Source organism: Meleagris gallopavo, chromosome 4, assembly GCF_000146605.3.
Source record: "Meleagris gallopavo isolate NT-WF06-2002-E0010 breed Aviagen turkey brand Nicholas breeding stock chromosome 4, Turkey_5.1, whole genome shotgun sequence".
NCBI classification, from domain to species: domain Eukaryota; kingdom Metazoa; phylum Chordata; class Aves; order Galliformes; family Phasianidae; genus Meleagris; species Meleagris gallopavo.
In genome coordinates, this window is record NC_015014.2 from 58973185 (window position 1) to 58981132 (window position 7948).

Consider the following 7948-nt stretch of genomic DNA (forward strand, 5'->3'; position numbering starts at 1 on the left):
AAAAAAAAAAAAGCAAAAAAAAAGCAGCTTACAAATCCATGAAGAAATTTACTTCAAGTATATACTTAAAGAGCTAGCTCTGAGTATGCTTTATTTTTCCTGAATGGCACTTAAATTCTTTCATGGATTAGGTTAAAGCTGTTGGTTGTTAAGACATTTTAATAATATGAAGTAGCTTCATATTCAGATGTATGACCTGACCTATAACTGAGAAGTTCCAAATCCCACAACTGATCCCTCCCCTTGGTAGGGCAGCACGTAAATCGAATGCTGTGAGAACTACTACAGGCTGTGCTTGCCAGCAGTCATCAGTATGCAAAGCACTGGGATTTGAAAGGTCCTATTACAAAACCAATTCTTTAATATAAATACAAGTAATTTCTTATTCTAGAAGCGAAAGGAGGCAGAAAAAAAAATCATAACCACAAGATTCCACATTGCAGTTATAAATACCAAAATTTTTCTAATGCATATATATGTTAATTGTAACAGATTTTTCAGTCACAGAGGTCGGAGAGGGGTAAAACAGACTAAGACCACACATGATCTGGGAAGGTACTTCACATATTTCCCACAGAGGCACTTCACTCAAAATACTTGTCACCCATCACCAATCCAGTCATACCTTGGTAGGGAGAAAACACATGTAGGTACTGCAGCATGGAGGAGCGCGGCACTGCACCAGTACCTGCCAGACTGTAAGCAAAGCTATCAAACTGCAGGCATGATTGAGGAGTGCACATTCTATTTTCCAACAAGATTTATAAAATCATACACATCGTTATTTATACACTCTCATAAATATCTTCATAAAAATACAGCCATATCTTATGTTTTTGGAAGGTTTGGTGAGAATTAAACTTTTACAAGCCTAGGGTAGATGGGCCATAAAAGTGGCCTGTCCCCTCATGGAGGAGTCCTGCCCTGCAAGAAAGCCTTCCTTATCTCTTAACTTTAGTAGGCACCCAACATTCTAAGTACAGTCTTCTGCTTATCATAAAATGATCTCAGAGACCAAGCTAACAAATCGCACGTTAACACAAAAGCATCTATCCAAACCTGAAACATGTCCTCTCCTTTCTCCTTCCCTTGTAGAAATGTTCCCCCAACAGATCTCAAATCTCTTGCTTTTTTAACCCACCATGCTTATGTTTTCAGCACAGATAAAAGGAAGAGACTCCTTTCACTGAAGAAGTCTTGAAAGATAGCCACCAGGGTGTTTTATATACTTTCTTCCTTTTGCATTCTCTTTGAATGATTTAGTAAATCGTTGAATTTCCAGAAACCTGGAGCCTTTGGAAGATTACCAGGTGCTTATCCATATCTAATGTTCCTAAAAAACTTCTAAAACCTAGACCTCAATCTCTATTATTATGAAATAAACGCCATGTGTGTTCATCAAACTAGGTCATCCAATAAAATAGGTCAGATTTGATACGTTGCCCCTTTTGAGGGGCAGAATATTTTCTGGTGATCCTCTCTCAGGACGGAAAGGTATCCTTGTTGATCAGGCTATCAGAATACAGCATCAAAATGCCTAACTACCAACTTGATTTGGGACCGGAAGGAGTGTTCTCCACTTCTCTTTATCAGTTTGCATCACGAGTTCCTGGTTTGCATCTCCTTTTATCTACACTTTTCTGCCACTGTGAACGTTTCATTTTTGAAAATCTTCAGTCTTCAAAAAAACCCTGCTTCTACCTGGCTTTAATATTTGTAATAATACTTTTAGAATAAGATGAAGGATACAGAACAAAGCTTATAACTATTCATATCTCTTCTCCTCGCAGAATAAATCCTAAATGGGACTTTTCTCATTTGCCATAATTAATACTGTGGATGCTGTTCTTTTTTATGGAAGTCTATAACCTTTTCCGGCAAATAATTTATGTCTAAAAATAACCAGCCTCTGAATTTCTATAGCAGTAATAAAATGCCAAGGGCTGTTAATTTTCAGGAATGATGTAACTGAAGTATTTAAGTTCTCAGTCATTTTTATTTTATGATAATGAAATTTTTACATATAATTCTTTCTTTTCCAGGCATCTATCTTTTAGAGACCTGAATGAAGTAAGTAATCATCTTTGTATGTATTATTACTGCCAAAACCATGCACTTTTTAGGGCTGCACATCTTGTGATGTAACAGTATTTCAGTCATGACTTGGCCTGGTAGGTAAAACCACTGTAATAACCAAATTATTTTTTATCATAAGTATATCTATTCTTAATGTATAGTACTTTCAAAACTGCTATGCTGTGAATGACAGTTAAGATCCTGAAGTTCCTTACAGAAATAAAAGCACACAGAGTGTTAAGCAACCTTCCCAAGTAGTCAAATAAAAGTGCATCTCATCAGTGCCAAATGCTGCAGATGTCTATGAAAGCTGTGCAGAATGGAGAGGCACTTGTGTGCTCTCAAGGCCAGTAATGCTAAAGAAGAATCTCTGGGCTCTCGTTTCCAACAGAGGCTGCCAACAGAAAGCTCTCCCTCACCGCCCACACCTCTAAGCAGCCTATGGACAGAGGGCAGAAACTGAGAGGCAATGCCATGAACTCACTTAAAGGCATAATACACTGCTATAACGTTCTTTTTATCTCACTGCAAGGGAGAACAGGAAATAAAGGAATCTCTACGCCAGCTAAATATAGCCGTTTCCTAACACAGATGCCATATTACAAACCTATAAGCTAGTCTAACTTCAAAATGATTTGAATTTTAATTCTCCACCGTCCCAACCTGAAGGCTGTCCCAGAACCTCCAATGGTTTGAAACTCCTACGCATTGAGAGGTTATTAAAAACACACTTTGATTGCAATATTGTAATTCACATTTAAAGCCAAACAATATTACCAAGAAAGATAATATTTCAACACAAAAGCTTTGCCATGTCCCAGATACTGATTCATTACAGAAACCAAATAAAAAAACACTCCCAAGAACGATAAACATCTTACATCTGTAATTAATATTTCTGGCTGGGCACTATACAGCTGTGCAAATACTGCAGCTCCTAATAAGCTCATAGTTTGGCTACATCTTAAGGAGAAATACTGTATATCTCATAACACAGAAAAGATAATAAAATTGGATTTGAATGGTTCACCTCCCATTCATATTGCTCCTAAGATATAAACAGTTTCAGCATGATCCAAAGGAGGAGACGAGATACACCCTTGCCAAGTTTTTGGACACCAAAGTGCTCATCAGTGTGATTGACAGAGGAAAACTAGAAAAAAAGGAAAACAAAAAAATTAAGAGGGTAATTACAAGGATGCTGGAATAGGTGACCCAGAGAGGCAATGAAGACTCTGTTCTGGACGTCTGTAAGACTGAGCTAGGCAAAGCTCTGAGCCTGACCTCACCAACCATCTTGTGCTTTGAGTAGAAGTTTGGTCTAGGTACTTGCCCAGGTCCCTTCCAACCTGAATGGGAGAACTAATTTCTAAGAAATGCAAAACCATTAACAGGAAGATAAGTTTTTGGGAAGACTAAAGAAGCAACATCTACACAGACCAAAAAAACCTTCTCTTTAATATTTATGAATTATATTCCTGTAACAAATTAATTATCAAAATTGTTACTATTCCCACGTGAATCAAAATACTACAGAAATACAGTGAAAATGCACCAAACTCTGGTCTCTCAATACCTGTCTGTCATTCATTTATTTGTAATATAATACGCTGTATTTAGACTCTCCGCACAGTGATTTTGAATGAAATATCTGCCACGACAGCAAAAGTAATTACACTGTCAGTTAAGGACTCTGAAAAGAAATGACTGATTTTAATCTTCGGATAGTGTGTCTCCAGTCAATCAAAACCTCTTGATTTCATACAAAAATCAATGAGGAACCATATTGTCAGTTAAACTGATGTGCAAAAATGATCATGAAATGGTGATCATTGTGATAAACCTTATGTTCATTTATAGCCCTGAATATTCATTTCTTATTGTTGCCAGTGGACTGAGATGAGAATTTAGTGTGAATTTTTGACAAAGTGATTAGGTGTTCATAGTTGAATGTTGAATGAATAATATTATAAATTGAAAAGATATTTGGATTTTTTGTGGTAATTCAAGATGGCAATTAAAATAAAAATATTTACTGTGTTGTTATTTTATATAGGCATCTGGAAGAGATAAAGGTTAGTATTTAATTATACAATATTAATTTTTTTTCTTTCTTCTGTATTACAAGATCAAAGTATTCTATCATTAAAACTCCATCTGAGGTAATCAGTAAAGGAAACTAACATATATTCTGCTATATAGGATCATACAGTCTGGCTCTATATTCAAACTGTATTAGACATCCCATTAGTATACATCTGCTGAGAACAGAGAGATTTAGACTGACCTGAACACTCGTGGGAGTTGAGCAGAGAAAGGAATTAAACTCAACATTTGCTACACCTATCCGGGGAAGCAGAGCAACATACTTGTTCCAGGCAAATCAAATTCTTAAGGTCCAAGGGGAAAAAAAATAATATTGGAACCTTAAAAATATGAGAGAAGGATATCCTGAAAGGTTAAAAAACCAGGCACAAATCTAATCTGCCTACACATCATCTCCTTTCTCTCCATCTTGACTCTCTCCTGAGAGATGCGAAGCTGAGAATTTTGAAAGAAAGATTTTTGGAGGCTACAAATAAACCAATGGGTGGTGGTTTGGTTTTGTTTTAAAATAGTGTTTTAAAAATATGTAAATTCTTTAAATGCACACAAAGCTTTTAAAAGAACACCTTATGTCACTCAGGTTGTATGTATGCATAAAGGTCCAGGAAAAAATATATATTTTTTTTACTTGACAATACCTCAGAGACAGACACAGGCTAACTAATCATGATGCTGTTTACACCTCCCTGTCAATGAGTTCATAATTTCTTCTGGCAACCAGTTCATTTTGTGAATTAAGGTGCAGTTTCCTGATTTTCAGGTAGAAATAGTACTGACTGCATTGATACATTCATTATCTGTCCCACTCCACAAAAGGGATTTATAAACTCTCTGTACATTTCTAATATAGCATTCAGTTCTTTACCATTATGTTAATTATATACACTACCTGCAAAACCTGTAATGTTCAGCATCACCATGTAACATTCAGTACTACAATAATGTTTCTCACGGAAATAATGAGTTGACTGATTTAAATTAAGCTAACTGTAGCCTATTTCTCCATTGAACTGCTTCCCTTTGTATATGAACTTGGTTAACTTAATTCTTTTTCATAGTAGCTGCTAGATTCTGTCAAAGTTACACATGAGAGGAAATAATAAATTCTTACACATTTTATTAATTGACACAGATACAAAGAAGAAACTTGAATTGATGGTACAAGATCAACAGTATAAAGCAAAGTATATTCCTGAAGCCAGGTAAGAATTTCATTGTACTAGAAGCTTCAAGACCTATACTTTCTGCAACTAAAAAATTATACTTCGTTACGTAATAAAAGCAGAATTATATCACTTCTTGATGCCATGGAGTGACACACTATGTTTTTACCTGAAGCACAAGAGTAACCATCCTTGGGAAGTTCTTTCAGATTATGCTTGAATTTTTATCTTTATTAGCATACTACTGTATTATATTTTTGCCTAAGTTTTCAAGAAAGAGTGTTAAACATATCATATGAAGTCACTCTTCCACCTCCAGCCTCAGCATTTTCACTACACCCTATTTTCATATACGAAGAATATATGCGTGGCCTTCTTAAGGCCAATTACTATTCCATAGAAGTCTGCCACAATTCTTCTACTTGTCTAACTTAGGTAAATTTTTTCTAAATGTGTTATTCAATCTAAATCCACCACACCCTCCCTAGAGCACTAATAAAATATAAAAGAATAGGATAAAGTATAGGAAATGTGCCTATGATTTAACACCCTCCTTAAGTAGACAAATGCAGCTGAACAATTGAACTGAACCTCTCATCTATCCTTCTTGATGACAATAATACTTCTCCAAGATAAAATAATTATCCATAGTAAATGTGACAGTACATAAGACCCCTAGTATTGTACAAGTGGCTCTGTTATGAGGAGTTACCTGACCACTGTACTTCCCAGTTCTAAATAATATTGTCATAAAACATCATAATATAACATGAAACTCTTGCACAGACTTGTCAGAGTCAAAAAAGATACGTAACTTCAAAAAGTGGCTGGAGAAATTAACGGAAGAGAAATCAGCCAAAAGCTGTTAAACACAAAATCACCACCTGAAACCAGAAGTGTATAAAATATCAATGTGTTGAAGGATTAAAGAATATTTTGGGGTAGCACAGCCGTACTTGTCTCTGTGATCTTAAAGAATTGCCACTGAGAGAAATATTTTTCTGACATTCCTTTCATTACTTTCTCCTAGCTTTCAATATACGCAGAGCTCCAAAAACGTTCGCAGCTCAGGTAAGAACCAGAGTTCACTTTGAAAACTAAACCAGGAATGGAGAAATGCTAATCACAGTTAGGGTGACACATTAAGCACCAGCTCTATGGGGAGGGGTGTGTGTGGGGGTGTGTGTGGGGGGGTGTCTCTCTCTCTCTCTCTGCACTGGGCATTTTTGATGCACGTAGTCACAGAACCGTAGGAGCTGGAGCGGACTTATGCAGATCATTGAGTCCAACCCCTTGCTAAAGCAGTTCCCTACAGCAGGGCTCACAGGAAGGCATCTAGGTGGGTCTCCAGAGGAGGAGACTCCACAGTCACTGTGGGCAGTCTATTCCAGTGCTCCATCACTCTGTCAGTAAAGTTATTCCTTGGGTTAGTATGAGAATTCTCATGTTCCAGTTTCCACTCATTGTCTCTTGTTCTATTGTTGCTTGCTATGCATTAGGATCCACCCCTATTACCTTTACTCCTGCATTTTAGATATTTATCTCAGTCTTCCCACATATGGAAGATGCTCCAGGACTTTAACCACCCCAGAAGTGCCAGCACAAGACGACTGACTGTTTTAAAAAAAATAAAATAAAATAACATGATGGCATAATCAGTAAGAACTAATAGGACTTACTGGTGTACTGTGTGCATGGCTCAAGTTCAGAAATGCCTAAGCTGGGACCTCAGAAAAGCAAGGAGATTGGGATGAGTTGCTGAACAATGGTGGGGATGGGAGCAGAATGCAAATAGCTAGGTATGCAAAGATAGGAAGAAAGGGCACTAAGCAGCACAGGCTTCCTCCTCGGTCAGAGCTGTGGTCAGCTGACTGGAAGCTGCAGATGTTGAGGATGTTATATGGCAGCTGCTATTGTTTTAATGACTTTAAGTGAATGCATTGATCTTTTCTTTGTGAAAACTGCTTCCGGTATTCTGCAGATTCCTCGAGGGAGGGACTTGCAGGTAGCATAATGGGACAGTTCTGTCAGTGTATTATGGCTAGAAATAGATGACTCACTGAACTGCGTTGCGTTCTGTGAAGGAACAAACAGGCTTGGGAGCCAGCAGTGATGGCTGTGCCCAGCCCCAGCCCTTGGGGTGGTGTGTCCGGTAACCATGGCAATGTCACTCCCGTCATTGTCCCCATGCTGTCCGCAATTCCCAGAGCTGGACATGCCCAGGAATGGTTTCACCACTCTGCCTCATTATTCTTGAAAATGATACTTTCACAAACATCCTTAAAAGCGATGCTAGCTTTTTGCCTGTTGTATCATATTGGATCTGTTGCATGCCAACCTATCTCTACCAAAAAATAAGTAAATAAAAAGCTTCTTTTTTATTTAACCCTTTTGGCACCAAATTTCTATGTTTCATCTCTCCTTGTAAATAAACTTTCCACTACTTTAAAAAGAACTTTCATAAAGGAAGTAAATAAGATTTAAACAAACAGCATCTGCTTACGGACCTGAAAACCAAAAATCCTTCATTAACTCAACCTAACAGTAAGAAATATGCAAGCAAAAGAAAAAACTTACGATTGTGTACTGCAATTTTTTTTTTT

The 7948-nt window shown here is 37.2% G+C and overlaps 1 long non-coding RNA gene across 1 annotated transcript; it reads left to right on the forward strand.

Annotated features, from left to right (window-relative positions):
- Positions 1 to 2271: 2271 nt before the first annotated feature.
- On the forward strand, positions 2272 to 6454 carry LOC109367425. The gene is made up of 3 exons (XR_004159765.1): positions 2272 to 4151; positions 5315 to 5384; positions 6376 to 6454. It is a non-coding gene; the product is annotated as an uncharacterized LOC109367425 (long non-coding RNA).
- The last annotated feature ends 1494 nt before the right edge of the window (positions 6455 to 7948 follow it).